This window comes from Carica papaya, chromosome 5, assembly GCF_054855325.1.
Source record: "Carica papaya isolate Zhongbai chromosome 5, ASM5485532v1, whole genome shotgun sequence".
Taxonomy (NCBI): domain Eukaryota; kingdom Viridiplantae; phylum Streptophyta; class Magnoliopsida; order Brassicales; family Caricaceae; genus Carica; species Carica papaya.
The window spans coordinates 28086787-28105678 of record NC_142313.1 but is presented as its reverse complement, the minus strand read 5'-3'; the positions used below and the strand labels follow the sequence as shown (position 1 = coordinate 28105678).

General features: G+C 46.2%; 4 non-coding genes and 32 pseudogenes across 4 annotated transcripts; 17 read left to right on the top strand and 19 right to left on the bottom strand.

Annotated features, from left to right (window-relative positions):
* Positions 1–408: 408 nt before the first annotated feature.
* Positions 409–527, bottom strand: LOC148258277 (5S ribosomal RNA; annotated as a pseudogene).
* A 530-nt stretch (positions 528–1057) lies between these two features.
* LOC148258276 (5S ribosomal RNA) lies at positions 1058–1175 on the bottom strand (annotated as a pseudogene).
* Positions 1176–1738: 563 nt separating this feature from the next.
* On the bottom strand, positions 1739–1857 carry LOC148258275 (5S ribosomal RNA). The gene has a single exon (XR_015819759.1). It is a non-coding gene; the product is annotated as a 5S ribosomal RNA (ribosomal RNA).
* A 204-nt stretch (positions 1858–2061) lies between these two features.
* Positions 2062–2180, bottom strand: LOC148258274 (5S ribosomal RNA; annotated as a pseudogene).
* Positions 2181–2388: 208 nt separating this feature from the next.
* Positions 2389–2507, bottom strand: LOC148258273 (5S ribosomal RNA; annotated as a pseudogene).
* A 203-nt stretch (positions 2508–2710) lies between these two features.
* LOC148258272 (5S ribosomal RNA) lies at positions 2711–2828 on the bottom strand (annotated as a pseudogene).
* Positions 2829–3391: 563 nt separating this feature from the next.
* LOC148258271 (5S ribosomal RNA) lies at positions 3392–3510 on the bottom strand (annotated as a pseudogene).
* Positions 3511–3715: 205 nt separating this feature from the next.
* On the bottom strand, positions 3716–3834 carry LOC148258270 (5S ribosomal RNA; annotated as a pseudogene).
* A 561-nt stretch (positions 3835–4395) lies between these two features.
* On the bottom strand, positions 4396–4514 carry LOC148258269 (5S ribosomal RNA; annotated as a pseudogene).
* A 207-nt stretch (positions 4515–4721) lies between these two features.
* Positions 4722–4840, bottom strand: LOC148258268 (5S ribosomal RNA; annotated as a pseudogene).
* Positions 4841–5362: 522 nt separating this feature from the next.
* Positions 5363–5481, bottom strand: LOC148258267 (5S ribosomal RNA; annotated as a pseudogene).
* A 204-nt stretch (positions 5482–5685) lies between these two features.
* On the bottom strand, positions 5686–5804 carry LOC148258266 (5S ribosomal RNA; annotated as a pseudogene).
* A 208-nt stretch (positions 5805–6012) lies between these two features.
* On the bottom strand, positions 6013–6131 carry LOC148258265 (5S ribosomal RNA; annotated as a pseudogene).
* Positions 6132–7013: 882 nt separating this feature from the next.
* LOC148258264 (5S ribosomal RNA) lies at positions 7014–7132 on the bottom strand (annotated as a pseudogene).
* A 205-nt stretch (positions 7133–7337) lies between these two features.
* LOC148258263 (5S ribosomal RNA) lies at positions 7338–7456 on the bottom strand (annotated as a pseudogene).
* Positions 7457–8015: 559 nt separating this feature from the next.
* LOC148258262 (5S ribosomal RNA) lies at positions 8016–8134 on the bottom strand (annotated as a pseudogene).
* A 562-nt stretch (positions 8135–8696) lies between these two features.
* Positions 8697–8815, bottom strand: LOC148258261 (5S ribosomal RNA; annotated as a pseudogene).
* A 207-nt stretch (positions 8816–9022) lies between these two features.
* LOC148258260 (5S ribosomal RNA) lies at positions 9023–9141 on the bottom strand (annotated as a pseudogene).
* Positions 9142–9344: 203 nt separating this feature from the next.
* On the bottom strand, positions 9345–9462 carry LOC148258259 (5S ribosomal RNA; annotated as a pseudogene).
* A 152-nt stretch (positions 9463–9614) lies between these two features.
* LOC148258258 (5S ribosomal RNA) lies at positions 9615–9733 on the top strand (annotated as a pseudogene).
* A 209-nt stretch (positions 9734–9942) lies between these two features.
* LOC148258257 (5S ribosomal RNA) lies at positions 9943–10061 on the top strand (annotated as a pseudogene).
* Positions 10062–10623: 562 nt separating this feature from the next.
* On the top strand, positions 10624–10742 carry LOC148258256 (5S ribosomal RNA). Its single transcript, XR_015820814.1, has one exon. It is a non-coding gene; the product is annotated as a 5S ribosomal RNA (ribosomal RNA).
* A 567-nt stretch (positions 10743–11309) lies between these two features.
* Positions 11310–11428, top strand: LOC148258255 (5S ribosomal RNA; annotated as a pseudogene).
* A 560-nt stretch (positions 11429–11988) lies between these two features.
* LOC148258254 (5S ribosomal RNA) lies at positions 11989–12107 on the top strand (annotated as a pseudogene).
* A 565-nt stretch (positions 12108–12672) lies between these two features.
* LOC148258253 (5S ribosomal RNA) lies at positions 12673–12791 on the top strand (annotated as a pseudogene).
* Positions 12792–13350: 559 nt separating this feature from the next.
* LOC148258252 (5S ribosomal RNA) lies at positions 13351–13469 on the top strand (annotated as a pseudogene).
* A 202-nt stretch (positions 13470–13671) lies between these two features.
* Positions 13672–13790, top strand: LOC148258251 (5S ribosomal RNA). Its single transcript, XR_015819907.1, has one exon. It is a non-coding gene; the product is annotated as a 5S ribosomal RNA (ribosomal RNA).
* Positions 13791–14351: 561 nt separating this feature from the next.
* Positions 14352–14469, top strand: LOC148258250 (5S ribosomal RNA; annotated as a pseudogene).
* A 204-nt stretch (positions 14470–14673) lies between these two features.
* LOC148258249 (5S ribosomal RNA) lies at positions 14674–14792 on the top strand (annotated as a pseudogene).
* Positions 14793–15001: 209 nt separating this feature from the next.
* Positions 15002–15120, top strand: LOC148258248 (5S ribosomal RNA). Its single transcript, XR_015820021.1, has one exon. It is a non-coding gene; the product is annotated as a 5S ribosomal RNA (ribosomal RNA).
* Positions 15121–15683: 563 nt separating this feature from the next.
* On the top strand, positions 15684–15802 carry LOC148258247 (5S ribosomal RNA; annotated as a pseudogene).
* A 915-nt stretch (positions 15803–16717) lies between these two features.
* On the top strand, positions 16718–16836 carry LOC148258246 (5S ribosomal RNA; annotated as a pseudogene).
* Positions 16837–17045: 209 nt separating this feature from the next.
* On the top strand, positions 17046–17164 carry LOC148258245 (5S ribosomal RNA; annotated as a pseudogene).
* Positions 17165–17723: 559 nt separating this feature from the next.
* LOC148258244 (5S ribosomal RNA) lies at positions 17724–17842 on the top strand (annotated as a pseudogene).
* A 202-nt stretch (positions 17843–18044) lies between these two features.
* Positions 18045–18163, top strand: LOC148258243 (5S ribosomal RNA; annotated as a pseudogene).
* A 562-nt stretch (positions 18164–18725) lies between these two features.
* On the top strand, positions 18726–18843 carry LOC148258242 (5S ribosomal RNA; annotated as a pseudogene).
* The last annotated feature ends 49 nt before the right edge of the window (positions 18844–18892 follow it).

Below are 18892 nucleotides of genomic sequence, written 5' to 3'. Positions count from 1 at the left end.
GGACTATAATTCAAGTCGCGCGTATCGTCGAAAGAATCATCTGCAAAAAAATGGGTGCAACACGAGGACTTCCTAAGAAAATGGGTGAAATATAAGGACTTCGCAGTAGGTCACCCATCCTAGTGCTACTCTCGCCCAAGCACCCTTAACTTGCGGAATTCTGATAGAATCCGTTGCATTGGTGCTGGTATAATTGCTCATGTTTCATTCTGCGCTGCAAATACATACACTTCTTCTCCCTCCATCCCCCCTCCCGTCATTTGTTTCCTTGTGTGTGCACTCTGCATCTCTCCTTCTAGTTCTAATATCGATTAAAATGCCCCTGCTTCTTGACTCACATTTGCGTATAAACCAGTGGACCCTAGTTCCAGTCGCGCGTAACGTCGAACGACCCGTCTGAAAAAAAAATTAGTTCAACACTAGGAATTCCCATGAGGTCACCCATCCGAGTACTACTCTCGCCCAAGCACACTTAACTGCAGAGTTTTGATGGGATCCGGTGCATTAGTGCTGGTAAGATCACACCTATTTAATTTTGCGCTGCAAATACATAAATTCCTTCTCCTTTTTTCCCCCTCCCGTCATTTGTTTCCTTATGCGTGCGCACTGCACCTCTCGTTCTCGTTCAAATATCAAGTAAAATGCCACGGCGTCGTGACTCACATTTGCGAATAAATCTGGGGACCATAATTAAAGTCGCGCGTAACGTCGAACGGCACATCTGAAAAAGAGAAAATGGGTGCAACACGAGAACTTCCCAGGAGGTAACCCATCATTATACTAGTTTCGTCAAAGCACACTTAAATGCGGAGTTCTGATGGGATTCGGTGCATTTGTGCTGGTGTGACCGCACCTGTTTATTTTGTGCTGAAAATACATATACTCCTTCTTCCCTCCCCCCCTCCCATCATTTGTTTCCTTGTGCGTTCACACTGCACCTCTCCTTCTCGTTCTAATATCGATTAAAATGCCCCTGATTCTTGACTCACATTTGCGTATAAACCAGCGGACCATAGTTCCAGTCGCGCGTAACGTAGAACGACCCATCTGAAAAAAATTATTGCGATACGAGGATTTCCCAAGAGGTCACCCATCCAAGTACTACTCTCACCCAAGCACACTTAACTGTAGAGTTCTGATGGGATCCAGTGCATTAGTACTGGTATGATGCCACTTGTTGAGTTTTGCGCTTCAAATACATACACTCTTTCTCTTTTCTTCCTCCTCCCGTCATTTGTTTCCTTGTGCGTGCGCACTGCACCTCCCGTACTCGTTCTAATATCAAGTAAAATGCCACGGTGCCGTGACTCACATTTGCGAATAAACCTACGGACCATAAATCAAGTCGCGCGTAACGTCGAAAGAATCATCTGCAAAAAGATGGGTGCAACACGAGGACCTCCCAAGAAAATGGGTGATATATATAAGGACTTCGCAGGAGGTCACCCATCCGAGTACTTTTTCCGCCCAAGCACCCTTAACTGCGTAGTTCTGATAGAATCCGTTGCATTAGTGCTGGTATGATCCCTCATGTTTCATTCTGCACTGCAAATACATAAACTATTTCTCCTCCCATCCCCCCTCCCGTCATTTGTTTCCTTGTGCGTGCACTCTACATCTCTCTTTCTCGTTCTAATATCAAGTAATATGCCCCGGCACCGTGACTCACCTTTGCAAATGAACCAGCGGTTTATAATTCCATTCGCGCGTAACGTCGAAAAACCCATCCGAAAGAAAATTGGCGCAACACGAGGGCTTCCCAAGTGGTCACCCATCGGAGTACTACTCCCGCCCAAGCACACTTAACTGCGGAGTTCTGATGGGATCCGGTGCTTTTGTGCTGGTGTGACCGCACCTGTTTAATTTCGTGCTCAAAATACATACACTCCTTCCTCCCTCCCCCCCTCCCATCATTTGTTTCTTTGTGCGTTCACACTGCACCTCTTTTTCTCGTTCTAATATCGATTAAAATGCTCATGATTCTTGACTCACATTTGCGTATAAACCAGCGGACCCTAGTTCCAGTCGCGCGTAACGTCGAACAACCCGTTTGAAAAAAAATTGGTGCGACACGAAGACTTCCCAAGAGGTCACCCATCCGAGTACTACTCTCGCCCAAGCTCACTTAACTGCGGAGTTCTGATTGGATCAGGTGCATTAGTGCTGGTATGATCGCACCAGTTTAATTTTGCACTGTAAATACATAAACTCCTTCTCCTTTCTTCCCCCTCCCGTCATTTGTTTCCTTGTGCGTGTGCACTGCACCTCTCGTTCTCGTTCAAATATCAAGTAAAATGCCACGGTGCCGTGACTCACATTTGCGAATAAATCTGCGGACCATAATTAAAGTCGCGCATAACGTCGAATGGCACATCTGAAAAAAAAAAATGGGTGCAACACGAGAACTTCCCAGGAGGTAACCCATCATTGTACTACTTTCGCCAAAGCACAGTTAACTTCGGAGTTCTGATGGGATCCGGTGCATTTGTGGTGGTGTGACCGCACCTGTTTAATTTTGTGCTGAAAATACATACACTCCTTCTTCCCTCCCCCCTCCCATCATTTGTTTCCTTGTGCGTTCACACTGCACCTCTCCTTCTCGTTCTAATATCGATTAAAATGCCCCTGATTCTTGACTCACATTTGCGTATAAACCAGCGGACCATAGTTCCAGTCGCGCGTAACGTAGAACGACCCATCTGAAAAAAAATTATTGCGATACGAGGACTTCCCAAGAGGTCACCCATCCAAGTGCTACTCTCGCCCAAGCACACTTAACTGCAGAGTTCTGATGGGATCCAGTGCATTAGTGCTGGTATGATGCCACTTGTTGAGTTTTGCGCTTCAAATACATACACTCCTTCTCTTTTCTTCCTCCTCCCGTCATTTGTTTCCTTGTGCGTGCGCACTGCACCTCCCGTACTCGTTCTAATATCAAGTAAAATGCCACGGTGCCGTGACTCACATTTGCGAATAAACCTGCGGACCATAAATCAAGTCGTGCGTAATGTCGAAAGAATCATCTGCAAAAAGATGGGTGCAACACGAGGACCTCCCAAGAAAATGGGTGATATATATAAGGACTTCGCAGGAGGTCACCCATCCGAGTACTTTTCCCGCCCAAGCACCCTTAACTGCGGAGTTCTGATAGAATCCGTTGCATTAGTGCTGGTATGATCCCTCATGTTTCATTCTGCACTGCAAATACATAAACTATTTCTCCTCCCATCCCCCCTCCCGTCATTTGTTTCCTTGTGCGTGCACTCTGCATCTCTCTTTCTCGTTCTAATATCAAGTAATATGCCCCGGCACCGTGACTCACCTTTGCAAATGAACCAGTGGTTTATAATTCCATTCGCGCGTAACGTCGAAAAACCCATCCGAAAGAAAATTGGTGCAACACGAGGGCTTCCCAAGTGGTCACCCATCGGAGTACTACTCCCGCCCAAGCACACTTAACTGCAGAGTCCTGATGGGATCCGTAGCTTTAGTGCTGGTATGATCGCACCTGTTTAATTTCACGCTGCAAATACATACACTCCTTCTCCTTTCTTTCCCCTCCTGTCATTTGTTTCCTTGTGCATTCACACTTCACCTCTCATTCTCGTTCTAATATCGATTAAAATGCCCTTGTTTCTTGACTCACATTTGCGTATAAACCAGCGGACTCTAGTTCCAGACGTGCGTAACGTCGAACGACCCGTCTGAAAAAAAATTGGTGCGACACGAGTACTTCCCAGGAGGTCACCCATCCGAGTACTAATCTCGCCCAAACACACATAACTGCGGAGTTCTGATGGGATCCGGTGCATTAGTGCTGGTATGATCGCACCTGTTTAATTTCGTGCTGCAAATACATAAATTCCTTCTCCTTTCTTCCCCCTCCCGTCATTTGTTTTCTTGTGCGTGCGCACTGCACCTCCCGTGCTCGTTCTAATATCAAGTAAAATGCTACGGTGCCATGACTCACATTGGCGAATAAACCTGAGGACCATAATTCAAATCGCGCGTAATGTCGAAAGAATCATCTGCAAAAAAATGGGTGCAACACGAGGTCTTCCTAAGAAAATAGGTGAAATATAAGGACTTCGCATGAGGTTACCCATCCTAGTGCTACTCTCGCCCAAGCACCCTTAACTTGCAGAGTTCTAATAGAATCCGTTGCATTGGTGCTGGTATGATCACTCATGTTTCATTCTGCGCTGCAAATACATACACTCTTTCTCCCTCCATCCCCTCTCTCGTCATTTGTTTCCTTATGCGTGCACTCTGCAACTCTCCTTCTTGTTCTAATATCAAGTAAAATGCCCTGGCATCGTGACTCACCTTTGCGAATGAACCAGCGGTTTATAATTGCATTCGCGCGTAACGTCGAACGATCCATCCGAAAAAAAATGGGTGCAACACGAGGACTTCCCAGGAGGTCACCAATCCGAGTACTACTCCCGTCCAAGCACACTTAACTGCTAAGTTCTGATGGGATACGGTGTATTAGTGCTGGTATGATGGCACCTATTTAATTTCGCGCTGCAAATACGTACACTCCTTCTCCTTTTTTCCCCTTCCCGTCATTTGTTTCCTTGTGCGTGTGCACTGCACCTCTCATTCTCGTATAAATATCAAGTAAAATGCCACGGCGTAGTGACTCACCTTTTCGAATAAACCTGCGGACTATAATTAAAGTCGCGCGTAACGACGAATGGCACATCTGAAAAAAAAAATGGGTGCAACACGAGAACTTCCCAGGAGGTAACCCATCCTTGTACTACTTTCGCCAAAGCACACTTAACGGCGGAGTTCTGATGGGATCCGGTATATTTGTGCTGGTGTGATAGCACCTGTTTAATTTCGTGCTGAAAATACGTACACTCCTTCTCCTTCCCTCCCCCTTCCCATCATTTGTTTCCTTGTGCGTTCACACTGCACCTCTTTTTCTCGTTCTAATATCGATTAATATGCCCCTGCTTCTTGACTCACATTTGCGTATAAACAAGTGGACCATAGTTCCAGTTGCACGTAAAGTTGAACGACCCGTCTGAAAAAAAATTTGTGCGACACGAGAACTTCCCAAGAGGTCACCCATCCCTCTCACCCAAGCACACTTAACTGCAGAGTTATGATGGGATCCGTTGCATTAGTGCTGGTATGATCGCACCCGTTTAATTTCGCGCTGCAAATACATAAACTCCTTCTCCTTTCTTCCTCCTCCCGTCATTTGTTTCCTTGTGCGTGCGCACTGTACCTCCCGTGCTCATTTTAATATCAAGTAAAATGTTACAACGCCGTGACTCACATTTGCGAATAAACCTGAGGACCAAAATTCAAGTCGCGCGTAACGTCGAAAGAATCATCTACAAAAAAATGGGTGCAACACGAGAACTTCCCAAGTGGTCACCCATCCGAGTACTACTCTCGCCCAAGCACACTTAACTACAGAGTTATGATGGGATCGGTTGCATTTGTGCTGGTGTGACCGCACCTGTTTAATTTTGTGCTGAAAATACATACACTCCTTCTTCCCTCCCCCCCTCCCATCATTTGTTTCCTTGTGCATTCACACTGCACCTCTCATTCTCGTTCTAATATCGATTAAAATGCCTCAGATTCTTGACTCACATTTGCGTATAAACCAGCGGATTATAGTTCCAGTCGCGCGTAACGTCGAACGATCCGTCTGAAAAAAAATTGGTGCGACACGAGGACTCCCCAAGAGGTCACCCATCCGAGTACTACTCTCACCCAAACACACTTAACTGCGGAGTTCTGATGGGATCCGGTGCATTAGTGCTGGTATGACCGCACCTGTTTAATTCCGCGCTGCAAATACATAAACTCCTTCTCCTTTCTTCCCCCTCCCGTCATTTGTTTCCTTGTGCGTGCGCACTGCACCTCTCGTTCTCGTTCAAATATCAAGTAAAATACCAGGGCGCCGTGACTCACATTTGCGAATAATCTGCGGACCATAATTAAAGTCGCGCGTAACGTCGAACGGCACATTTGAAAAAAAGAAAATGGGTGCAACACGAGAACTTCCCAGGAGGTAACCCATCATTGTACTACTTTCGCCAAAGCACACTTAACTGCGGAGTTCTGATGGGATCCGGTGCATTTGTGCTGGTGTGACCGCACCTGTTTAATTTCGTGCTGAAAATACATACACTCCTTCTTCCCTCCCCCCCTCCCATCATTTGTTTCCTTGTGCGTTCACACTGCACCTCTCCTTCTCGTTCTAATTTCGATTAAAATGCCCCTGATTCTTGACTCACATTTGCGTATAAACCAGCTGACCAAAGTTCCAGTCGCGTGTAACGTCGAACGACCCATCTAAAAAAAATTGTTGCGATACGAGGACTTCCCAAGAGGTCACCCATCCGAGTACTATTCTCTCCCAAGCACACTAAACTGCAGAGTTCTGATGGGATCCAGTGCATTAGTGTTGGTATGATGCCACATGTTTAATTTTGCGCTTCAAATACCTACACTCCTTTTCTTTTCTTCCTCATCCTGTCATTTGTTTCCTTGTGCGTGCGCACAGCAGCTCCCGTACTCGTTCTAATATCAAGTAAAATGCCACGGCGCCGTGACTCACATTTGCGAATAAACCTGCGGACCATAAATCAATTCGCGCATAACGTCGAAAGAATCATCTGCAAAAAGACGGGTGCAACACGAGGACCTCCCAAGAAAATGGGTGAAATATAAGGACTTCGCAGGAGGTCACCCATCCGAGTACTTTTTTCGCCCAAGCACCCTTAACTGCGGAGTTCTGATAGAATCCGTTGCATTAGTACTGGTATGATCCCTCATGTTTCATTCTGCACTGCAAATACATACACTCTTTCTCCTTCCATCCCCTCTCCCATCATTTGTTTCCTTGTGCGTGCACTCTGCATCTCTCTTTCTCGTTCTAATATCAAGTAATATGCCCCGGCACCGTGACTCACCTTTGCAAATGAACCAACGGTTTATAATTCCATTCGCGCGTAACGTCGAACAACCCATTCAAAAAAAAATTGGTGCAACACGAGGGCTTCTCAAGTGGTCACCAATCCGAGTACTACTCTCGCCCAAGCACACTTAACTGCGGAGTTCTGATGGGATCCAGAGCTTTAGTGCTGGTGTGATCGCACTTGTTTAATTTCGCGCTGCAAATACATACACTCCTTCTCCTTTCTTCCCCCTCCCGTCATTTGTTTCCTTGTGCGTTCACACTTCACCTCTCATTCTCGTTCTAATATTGATTAAAATGCCCCTGCTTCTTGACTCACATTTGCGTATAAACCAGCGGACCCTAGTTCCAGACGCGCGTAACGTCGAACGACCCGTCTGAAAAAAAATTGGTGCGACATGAGGACTTCCCAGGAGGTCACCCATCCGAGTACTAATCTCGCCCAAGCACACTTCACTGCAGAGTTCTGATGGGATCCGGTACATTAGTGCTGGAATGATTGCACCTGTTTAATTTCGCGCTGCAAATACATAAACTCATTCCCCTTTCGTCCCCCTCCCGTCATTTGTTTCCTTGTGCGTGCGCACTGTAGCTCCCGTTCTCGTTCTAATATCAAGTAAAATTCTACAGTGCCGTGACTCACATTTGCGAATAAACATGAGAACCATAATTCGAGTCACGCGTAACGATGAAAGAATCATCTGCAAAAAAATGGGTGCAACACGAGGACTTGACAAGAAAATGGGTGAAATATAAGGACTTCGCAGGAGGTAACCCATGCTAGTACTACTCTCGCCCAAGCACCCTTACCTACAGAGTTCTGATAGAATCCGATGCATTAGTGCTGGTATGATCGCACCTGTTTCATTTCGTGCTGAAAATACATACACTCCTTCTCCTTCCCTCCCCCTCCCATCAATTGTTTCCTTGTGCGTTCACACTGCACCTCTCCTTCTCGTTCTAATATCGATTAAAATGTCCCTGCTTCTTGACTCACATTTGCGTATAAACCAGCGGACCATAGTTCCAGTCGCGCGTAACGTCGAACGACCTGTCTGAAAAAAAATTGGTGCGACACAAGGACTTCCCAGGAGGTCACCCTTCCGAGTACTACTCTCGCCCAAGCACACTTAACTGTAGAGTTCTGATGGGATCCAGTGCATTAGTGCTGGTATGATCGCACCCATTCAATTTCGCGCTGCAAATACATAAACTCCTTCTCCTTTCTTCCCCCTTCCATTATTTCTTTCCTTGTGCGTGCGCACTGCACCTCCCGTGCTCGTTCTAATATCAAGTAAAATACTATGGTGCCGTGACTCACATTTGCGAATAAACCTGAGGACCATAATTCAAGTCGCGCGTATCGTCGAAAGAATCATCTGCAAAAAAATGGGTGCAACACGAGGACTTCCTAAGAAAATGGGTGAAATATAAGGACTTTGCAGGAGGTCACCCATCCTAGTGCTACTCTCGCCCAAGCACCCTTAACTTGCGGAGTTCTGATAGAATCCGTTGCATTTGTGCTGGTATGATTGCTCATGTTTCATTCTGCGTTGCAAATACATACACTTTTTCTCCCTCCATCCCCCCTCTCGTCATTTGTTTCCTTGTGCGTGCACTCTGCATCTCTCCTTCTCGTTCTAATATCGATTAAAATGCCCCTGCTTCTTGACTCACATTTGCGTATAAACCAGTGGACCCTAGTTCCAGTCGCGCGTAACGTCGAACGACCCGTCTAAAAAAAAAATTAGTGCGACACGAGAATTTCCCAGGAGGTCACCCATCTGAGTATTACTCTCGCCCAAGCACACTTAACTGATGAGTACTGATGGGATCTGGTGAATTACTGCTGGTATGATCGCACCTGTTTAATTTCGCGCTGCAATTACATAAACTCCTTCTCCTTTCTTCCCTCTCCCGTCATTTGTTTCCTTGTGCGTGCACACTGCACCTCTCGTTCTCGTTCAAATATCAAGTAAACTGCCACAGTGCCGTGACTCACATTTGCGAATAAATCTGCGGACCATAATTAAAGGCGCGCGTAACGTCGAACGACACATCTGAAAAAAAAAATGGGTGCAACACGAGAACTTCCCAGGAGGTAACCCATCATTGTACTACTTTCGCCAAAACACACTTAACTGCAGAGTTCTGATGGGATCCGGTGCATTTGTGGTGGTGTGACCGCACCTGTTTAATTTCGTGATGAAAATACATACACTCCTTCTTCCCTCCCCCTTCCCATCATTTGTTTCCTTGTACGTTCACACTGCACCTCTCCTTCTCTTTTTAATATCGATTAAAATGCCCCTGATTCTTGACTCACATTTGCGTATAAACCAGCGGACCATAGTTCCAGTCGCGCGTAATGTCGAACGACCCATCTGAAAAAAAATTATTGCGATACGAGGACTTCCCAAGAGGTCACCCATCCGAGTACTACTCTCGCCCAAGCACACTTAACTGCAGAGTTCTGATGGGATCCAGTGGATTAGTGCTGGTATGATGCCACTTGTTTAATTTTGCGCTTCGAATACATACACTCCTTCTCTTTTCTTCCTCCTCCCATCATTTGTTTCCTTGTGCGTGCGCACTGCACCTCCCGTACTGGTTCTAATATCAAGTAAAATGCCACGGCGCCGTGACTCACATTTGCGAATTAAACAGGTGCGGTCACACCAGAACAAATGCACCGGATCCCATCAGAACGCCGCAGTTAAGTGTGCTTTGGCGAAAGTAGTACAATGATGGGTTACCTCCTGGGAAGTTCTCGTGTTGCACCCATTTTCTTTTTTTCAGATGTGCCGTTCGACGTTATGCGCGACTTTAATTATGGTCCGCATATTTATTCGCAAATGTGAGTCACGATGTCGTGGCATTTAACTTGATATTTGAACGAGAACGAGAGGTGCAGTGTGCACGCACAATGAAACAAATGACGGGAGGGGGAAGAAAGGAGAAGGAGTTTATGTATTTGCAATGCAAAATTAAACAGGTGCGATCATACCAGCGCTAATGCACCGGATCTCATCAGAACTCCGTAGTTAAGTGTGTTTGGGCAAGAGTAGTACTCGGATGGGTGACCTCTTGGGAAGTCCTCGTGTCGCACTAATTTTTTTTTCAGACGTGTCGTTCGACGTTACGCGCGACTGGAACTAGGGTCGACTGGTTTATACGCAAATGTGAGTCAAGAAGGAGGGGAATTTTAATCGATATTAGAACGAGAATGAGAGATGCAGAGTGCACGCACAAGGAAACAAATGACGGGAGGGGGGATGGAGGGAGAAAAAGTGTATGTATTTGCAGCGCAGAATGAAACATGAGCAATCATACCAGCACGAATGCAACGAATTCTATGAGAACTCCGCAAGTTAAGGGTGCTTGGGCGATAGTAGCACTAGGATGGGTGACCTCCTGCGAAGTCCTTATATTTCACCCATTTTCTTAGGAAGTCCTCGTGTTCCACCTATTTTTTTGTAGATGATTCTTTCGACGATACGCGCGACTTTAATTATGGTCCTCAGGTTTATTCGCAAATGTGAGTCACGATGTCGTGGCATTTTACTTGATATTAGAACGAGCACGGGAGGTGCAGTGCGCATGCACAAGGAAACAAATGACGGGAGGGGGAAGAAAGGAGAAGGAGTTTATGTATTTGCAGCGCGAAATTAAACTGGTGCGATCATACCAGCACTAATGCACCGGATCCCATCAGAACTCCGCAGATAAGTGTGCTTGGGCGAGAGTAGTACTCAGATGGGTGACCTCCTGGGAAGTCCTCGTGTCGCACTAATTTTTTTTTTCAGACGTGTCGTTCGACGTTACGCGCGACTGGAACTAGGGTCCACTGGTTTATACGCAATTGTGAGTCAAGAAGTAGGGGCATTTTAATAGATATTCGCAAATGTGAGAAGGAGAGATGCAGAGTGCACGCACAAGGAAACAAATGACGGGAGGGGTGATAGAGGGAGAAAAAGTGTATGTATTTGCAACGCAGAATGAAACATTAGCAATCATACCAGCACCAATGCAACGGATTCTATCAGAACTCCGCAAGTTATGGGTGCTTAGGCGAGAGTAGCACTAGGATGGGTGACCTCCTGCGAAGTCCTTATATTTCACCCATTTTCTTAGGAAGTCCTCGTGTTCCACCTATTTTTTCGTAGATGATTCTTTCGACGATACGCGCGACTTGAATTATGGTCATCAGGTTTATTCGCAAATGTGAGTCACGGCACCGTAGCATTTTACTTTATATTAGAACGAGCACGGGAGGTGCAGTGCGCACGCACAAGGAAACAAATGACGGGAGGGGGAAGAAAGGAGAAGGAGTTTATGTATTTGCAGAGCGAAATTAAACGGGTGCGATCATACCAGCACTAATGCACCGGATCCCGTCAGAACTCCGCAGTTAAGTGTGCTTTGGCGAGAGTAGTACTCGGATTGGTGAACTCTTGGGAAGTCCTCGTGTCACACCAATTTTTTTTTCAGACTGGTCTTTCGACGTTACGCGTGACTGGAACTAGGGTCCGCTGGTTTATACGCAAATGTGAGTCAAGAAGCAGGGGCATTTTAATCGATATTAGAACGAGAAGGAGAGGTGCAGTGTGAACGCACAAGGAAACAATTGATGGAAGGGGGAGGGAAGGAGAAGGAGTGTATGTATTTTCAGCAAGAAATGAAACAGGTGCGATCATACCAGCACTAATGCAACGGATTCTATCAGAACTCCGTAAGTAAAGGTGCTTGGGCGAGAGTAGTACTAGCATGGGTTACCTCCTGCGAAGTCCTTATATTTCACCCATTTTCTTGTGAAGTCCTTGTGTTGTACCCATTTTTTTGTAAATGATTCTTTCGACGTTACGCGCGACTTGAATTATGGTCCTCAGGTTTATTCGCAAATGTGAGTCACAGCGCCGTGGCATTTTACTTGATATTAGAATGAGAACGGGAGGTGCAGTGCGCACGCACAAGGAAACAAATGACGGGAGCGGGAAGAAAGGGGAATGAGTTTATGTAATTATAGCGCAAAATTAAACGGGTGCAATCATACCAGCACTATTGCACCGGTTTCCATCAGAACTCCGCAGTTAAGTGTGCTTGGGCGAGAGTAGTACTCGGATGGGTGACCTCTTGGGAAGTCCTCGTGTCGCACTAATTTTTTTTTTCAGACGGGTCGTTCGATGTTACGCGCGACTGGAACTAGAGTCCACTGGTTTATACGCAAATGTGAGTCAAGAAGCAGGGGCATTTTAATCGATATTAGAACGAGAAGGAGAGATGCAGAGTGCACGCACAAGGAAACAAATGACGGGAGGGGGGATGGAGGGAGAAAAAGTGTATGTATTTGCAGCGCAGAATGAAACATGAGCAATCATACCAGCACCAATGCAACGGATTCTATCAGAACTCCGCAAGTTATGGGTGCTTGGGCGAGAGTAGCACTAGGATGGGTGACCTCCTGCGAAGTCCTTATATTTCACCCATTTTCTTAGGAAGTTCTCGTGTTGCACCTATTTTTTTTTGCAGATGATTCTTTCGACGATACGCACGACTTGAATTATGGTCCTCAGGTTTATTCGCAAATGTGAGTCACGGCACCGTAGCATTTTACTTGATATTAGAACGATCACGGGAGGTGCAGTGCGCACGCACAAAGAAACAAATGACGGGAGGGGGAAGAAAGGAGAAGGAGTTTATGTATTTGCAGCGCGGAATTAAATGGGTGCGATCATACCATCACTAATGCTCCGGATCCCATCAGAACTCCGCAGTTAAGTGTGCTTAGGCGAGAGTAGTACTCGGATGGGTGACCTCTTAGGAAGTCCTCGTGTCGCACTAATTTTTTTTCAGACAGGTCGTTCGACGTTACGCGCGACTGGAACTAGGGTCTGCTGGTTTATACGCAAATGTGAGTCAAGAAGCAGGGACATCTTAATCGATATTAGAACGAGAAGGAGAGGTGCAGTGTGAACGCACAAGGAAACAATTGATGGGAGGGGGAGGGAAGGAGAAAAAGTGTATGTATTTGCAGCGCAGAATGAAACAGGTGCGATCATACCAGCACTAATGCAACGGATTCTATCAGAACTCCGTAGGTAAGGGTGCTTGGGCGAGAGTAGTAATAGCATGGATTACCTCCTGCGAAGTCCTTATATTTCACCCATTTTCTTGTGAAGTCCTCGTGTTGCACCCATTTTTTTGCAGATGATTCTTTCGACGTTACGCGCGACTTGAATTATGGTCCTCAGGTTTATTCGCAAATGTGAGTCACGGCGCTGTAGCATTTTACTTGATATTAGAACGAGAACGGGAGGTGCAGCGCGCACGCACAAGGAAACAAATGACGGGAGGGGGAAGAAAAGAGAAGGAATGTATGTATTTGCAGCGCGAAACTAAACAGGTGCGATCATACCAGCGCTAAAGCCCAGGATCCCATCAGAACTCCGCAGTTAAGTGTGCTTGGGCGAGATTAGTACTCGGATGGTTGACCTCCTGGGAAGTCCTCGTGTCGCATAAATCTTTTTTCAGACTGGTCGTTCGACGTTACGCGCATCTGGAACTAGAGTCCGCTGGTTTATACGCAAATGTGAGTCAAGAAGCAAGGGCATTTTAATCGATATTAGAATGAGAATGAGAGGTGAAGTGTGAACGCACAAGGAAACAAATGACGGGAGGGGGAAGAAAGGAGGAGTGTATGTATTTGCAGCGCGGAATTAAAGAGGTGCGATCATAGCAGCACTAAAGCCCCGGATCCCATCAGAACTCCGCAGTTAAGTGTGCTTGGGCGAGAGTAGTACTCGGATGGGTGACCACCTGGGAAGCCCTCGTGTTGCACCTATTTTGTTTTGGATGGGTTGTTCGACGTTACGCGCGAATGGAATTATAAACCGCTGATTCATTTACAAAGGTGAGTCACGGTGCCGGAGCATATTACTTGATATTAGAACGAGAAAGAGAGATGCAGAGTGCACGCACAAGGAAACAAATGACGAGAGGGGGGATGGGAGAAGAAAGAGTGTATGTATTTACAGTGCAGAAAGAAACATGAGGGATCATACCAGCACTAATGCAACGGATTCTATCAGAACTCCGCAGTTAAGTGTGCTTGGGCGAGAAAAGTACTCGGATGGGTGACATCCTGCGAAGTCCTTATATTTCACCCATTTTCTTGGGAGGTCCTCGTGTTGCACCCATCTTTTTGCAGATGATTCTTTCGACGCTACGCGCGACTTGATTATTGGTCCGCAAGTTTATTCGTAAATGTAAGTCACAGCGCCGTGGCATTTTACTTGATATTAGAACGAGTACGGGAGGTGCAGTGCGCACGCATAAGTAAACAAATTACGGGAGGAGGAAGAAAAGGGAAAGAGTTTATGTATTTAAAGCGCAAAATTAAACATGTGGCATCATACCAGCACTAATGCAATGGATCCCATCAGAACTCTGCAGTTAAGCGTGCTTGGGCAAGAGTAGTACTCGGATGGGTGACCTTTTGGGAAGTCCTCGTATCGCAACAATTTTTTTTCAGATTGGTCGTTCGACGTTACACGCGACTGGAACTATGGTCCACTGGTTTATATGCAAATGTGAGTCAAGAATCAGGGGCATTTTAATCGATATAAGAACGAGAAGGAGAGGTGCAGTGTCAACGCACAAGGAAAAAAATGATGGGAGGGGGGGAGGGAAGATGGAGTGTATGTATTTTCAGCACAAAATTAAACAGGTGCGGTCACACCAGCACAAATGCACCGGATCCCATCTGAACTCCGCAGTTAAGTGTGCTTTGGCGAAAGTAGTACAATGATGGGTTACCTCTTGGGAAGTTCTCGTGTTGCACCCTTTTTTTTTTTTTCAGATGTGCCGTTCGACGTTACGCGCGACTTTATTTATGGTCCGCAGATTTATTCGCAAATGTGAGTCACGGCGCCGTGGCATTTTACTTGATATTTGAACGAGAACGAGAGGTGCAGTGCGCACGCACAAGAAATCAAATGACGGGAGGGGGAAGAAAGGAGAAGGAGTTTATATATTTGCAGCGCGAAATTAAACAGGTGCGATCATACCAGCGCTAATGCACCGGATCCCATCAGAACTCCGCAGTTAAGTGTGCTTGGGCGAGAGTAGTACTCGAATGGGCGACCTCCTGGGAAGTCCTCGTGTCGCACTAATTTTTTTTTTCAGACGAGTCGTTCGACGTTACGCGCGACTGGAACTAGGGTCCACTGGTTTATACGCAAATGTGAGTCAAGAAGCAGGGGCATTTTAATCAATATTAGAACGAGAAAAAGAGATGCAGAGTGCACGCACAAGGAAACAAATGACGGGAGGGGGGATGGAGGGAAAAAAAGTGTATATATTTGCAGCGCAGAATGAAACATGAGCAATCATACCAGCACCAATGCAACGGATTCTATCAAAACTCCGCAAGTTAAGGGTGCTTGGGCGAGAATAGCACTAGGATGGGTGACCTCCTGCGAAGTCCTTATATTTCACCCATTTTCTTAGGAAGTCCTCATGTTGCACCCATTTTTTTGCAGATGATTCTTTCGACGATACGCGCGACTTGAATTATGGTCCTCAGGTTTATTCGCAAATGTGAGTCACAGCACTATAGCATTTTACTTGATATTAGAACGAGTACGGGAGGTGAAGTGCGCACGCACAAGGAAACAAATGACGGGAGGGGGAAGAAAGGAGAAGGAGTTTATGTATTTGCAGCGGGAAATTAAACTGGTGCGATCATACCAGAACTAATGCACCAGATCCCATCAGAACTCCGCAGTTAAGTGTGCTTGGGCGAGAGTAGTACTCGGATGGGTGATCTCCTGGGAAGTCCTCGTGTCGCACCAATTTTTTTTCAGACGGGTCGTTCGACGTTACGCGTGACTGGAACTGGGGTCCGCTGGTTTATACGCAAATGTGGGTCAAGAAGCAGGGGCATTTTAATCGATATTAGAACGAGAACGAGGGATGCAGAGTGCACGCACAAGGAAACAAATGACGGGAGGGGGGATGGAGGGAGAAAAAATGTACGTATTTGCAGCGCAGAATGAAACATGAGCAATCATACCAGCACCAATGCAACGGATTTTATCAGAACTCCGCAAGTTAAGGGTGCTTGGGCGAGAGTAGCACTAGGATGGGTGACTTCCTGTGAAGTCCTTATATTTCACCCATTTTCTTAGGAAGTCCTCGTGTCGCACCAATTTTTTTTCAGACGGGTCGTTCGACGTTAAGCGCGACTGGAACTAGGGTCCGCTAGTTTATACGCAAATGTGAGTCAAGAAGCAGGGACATTTTAATCGATATTAGAACGAGAAGGAGAGGTGCAGTGTGAACGCATAAGGAAATAATTGATGGGAGGGGGAGAAAAGGAGAAGGAGTGTATGTATTTTCAGCACGAAATGAAACAGGTGCGATCATACCAGCACTAATGCAACGGAGTCTATCAGAACTCCGTAGGTAATGGTGCTTGGGCGAGAGTAGTACTAGCATGGGTTACCTCCTGCGAAGTCCTTATATTTCACCCATTTTCTTGTGAAGTCCTCGTGTTGCACCCATTTTTTTGCAGATGATTCTTTCGACGTTACGCGCGACTTGAATTATGGTCCTCAGGTTTATTCGCAAATGTGAGTCACGGCGCCGTGACATTTTACTTGATATTAGAACGAGAACGGGAGGTGCAGTGCGCACGCAAAAGGAAACAAATGACGGGAGGGGGAAGAAAGGGGAATGAGTGTATGTATTTGCAGCGCGAAATTAAACAGGTGCGATCATACCAGCACAAATGCACCGGATCCCATCAGAACTCCAAAGTTAAGTGTGCTTTGGCGAAAGTAGTACAATGATGGGTTACCTCGTGGGAAGTTCTCGTGTTGCACCCATTTTCTTTTTTTCAGATGTGCCATTCGACGTTACGCGCGACTTTAATTATGGTCCGCAAATTTATTCGCAAATGTGAGTCACGGTGCCGTGGCATTTTACTTGATATTTGAACGAGAACGAGAGGTACAGTGCGCACGCACAAGGAAACAAATGACGGGAGGGGGAAGAAAGGAGAAGCAGTTTATGTATTTGCAGCGCGAAATTAAACAGGTGCGATCATTCCAGCACTAATGCACCGGATCCCATCAGAACTCCGCAGTTAAGTGTGTTTGGGCGAGAGTAGTACTCGGATGGGTGACCTCTTGGGAAGTCCTCGTGCCGCACCAATTTTTTTTCAGACGGGTCGTTCGACGTTACACGCGACTGGAATTAGGGTCCGCTGGTTTAGACGCAAATGTGAGTCAAGAAGCAGGGGCATTTTAATCGATATTAGAATGAGAAGGAGAGGTGCAGTGTGAACGCACAAGGAAACAATTGATGGGAGGGGGAGGGAAGGAGAAAAAGTGTATGTATTTGCAGCGCAGAATGAAACAGGTGCGATCATACCAGTACTAATGCAACGGATTCTATCAGAACTCCGTAGGTAAGGGTGCTTGGGCGAGAGTAGTAATAGCATGGGTTACCTCCTGCCAAGTCCTTATATTTCACCCATTTTCTTGTGAAGTCCTCGTGTTGCACCCATTTTTTTGCAAATGATTCTTTCGACGTTACACACTACTTGAATTATGGTCCTCAGGTTTATTCGCAAATGTGAGTCACGGTGCTGTAGCATTTTACTTGATATTAGAACAAAAACGGGAGGTGCAGCGCGCACGCACAAGGAAACAAATGACGGGAGGGGGAAGAAAAGAGAAGGAGTGTATGTATTTGCAACGCGAAACTAAACAGGTGCGATCATACCAGTACTAAAGCCCCGGATCCCATAAGAACTCCACAGTTAAGTGTGCTTGGGCGAGATTAGTACTCGGATGGTTGACCTCTTGGGAAGTCCTCGTGTTGCACAAATTTTTTTTCAGACTGGTCGTTCGACGTTACTCACGTCTGGAACTAGGGTCCGCTGGTTTATACGCAAATGTGAGTCAAGAAGCAGGGGCATTTTAATCGATATTAGAACGAGAATGAGAGGTGAAGTATGAACGCACAAGGAAACAAATGACGGGAGGGGGAAGAAGGGAGGAGTGTATGTATTTGCAACGCGAAATTAAAGAGGTGCGATCATAGCAGCACTAAAGCCCCGGATCCCATCAGAACTTCGCAGTTAAGTGTGTTTGGGCGAGAGTTGTACTCGGATTGGTGACCACCTGGGAAGCCCTCGTGTTGCACCTATTTTTTTTTTGGATGGGTTGTTGGACGTTACGCGCGAATGGAATTATAAACCACTGGTTCATTTGCATAGGTGAGTCACGGTGCCGGAGCATATTACTTGATATTAGAACGAGAAAGAGAGATGCAGAGTGCACGCACAAGGAAACAAATGACGGGAGGGTGGATGGGAGGAGAAAGAGTGTATGTATTTGCAGTGCAGAATGAAACATGATGGATCATACCAGCACTAATGCAACGGATTCTATTAGAACTCCGCAGTTAAGGGTGCTTGGGCGAGAAAAGTACTCAAATTGGTGACCTCCTGTGAAGTCCTTATATTTCATCCATTTTCTTGGGAGGTCCTCGTGTTGCACCCATCTTTTTGCAGATGATTCTTTTGACATTACGCGCGACTTGATTTATGGTCCGCAGGTTTATTCGCAAAAGTGAGTCAAGGCGCCGTGGCATTTTACTTGATATTAGAACGAGTACGGGAGGTGCAGTGCGCACGCACAAGGAAACAAATGACAGGAGGAGGAAGAAAAGAGAAGGAGTGTATGTATTTGAAGCGCAAAATTAAACAAGTGGCATCATACCAGCACTAATGCACTGGATCCCATCAGAACTATGCAGTTAAGCGTGCTTGGGCGAGAGTAGTACTCGGATGGATGACCTCTTGGGAAGTCCTCGTATTGCAATAATTTTTTTTCAGATGGGTCGTTCGACGTTACGCGCGACTGGAACTATGGT